Source organism: Folsomia candida, unplaced genomic scaffold (assembly GCF_002217175.1).
Source record: "Folsomia candida strain VU population unplaced genomic scaffold, ASM221717v1 Fcan01_Sc003, whole genome shotgun sequence".
NCBI classification, from domain to species: domain Eukaryota; kingdom Metazoa; phylum Arthropoda; class Collembola; order Entomobryomorpha; family Isotomidae; genus Folsomia; species Folsomia candida.
This window is the reverse complement of record NW_019091195.1, coordinates 5953115-5953403: the sequence shown is the minus strand read 5'-3', so window position 1 is coordinate 5953403 and position 289 is coordinate 5953115.

Below are 289 nucleotides of genomic sequence, written 5' to 3'. Positions count from 1 at the left end.
CCTTTGCTGTATGATTTCTTAGTTTACATTTTATTCGACCCAATAACTGGATTTAGTGAAAAAGTGTGTGAATGCGTGGCGTGACATTGGCAGAAAACCGACTCCCGACATATGTACATACGTACCACATACTTATACTATGTCGCCTTGCAATTAATTCGCTCTAGCTGTATCAGAAAATCTATAAATAGACTTTCGCAACTACTTGTTTGTCTTTGTTTGATTACCTTAGACTTGCGGAGAGATTCACTTCACCCGACCGGGGGCTTTTATTCGGCCAGGCCATATC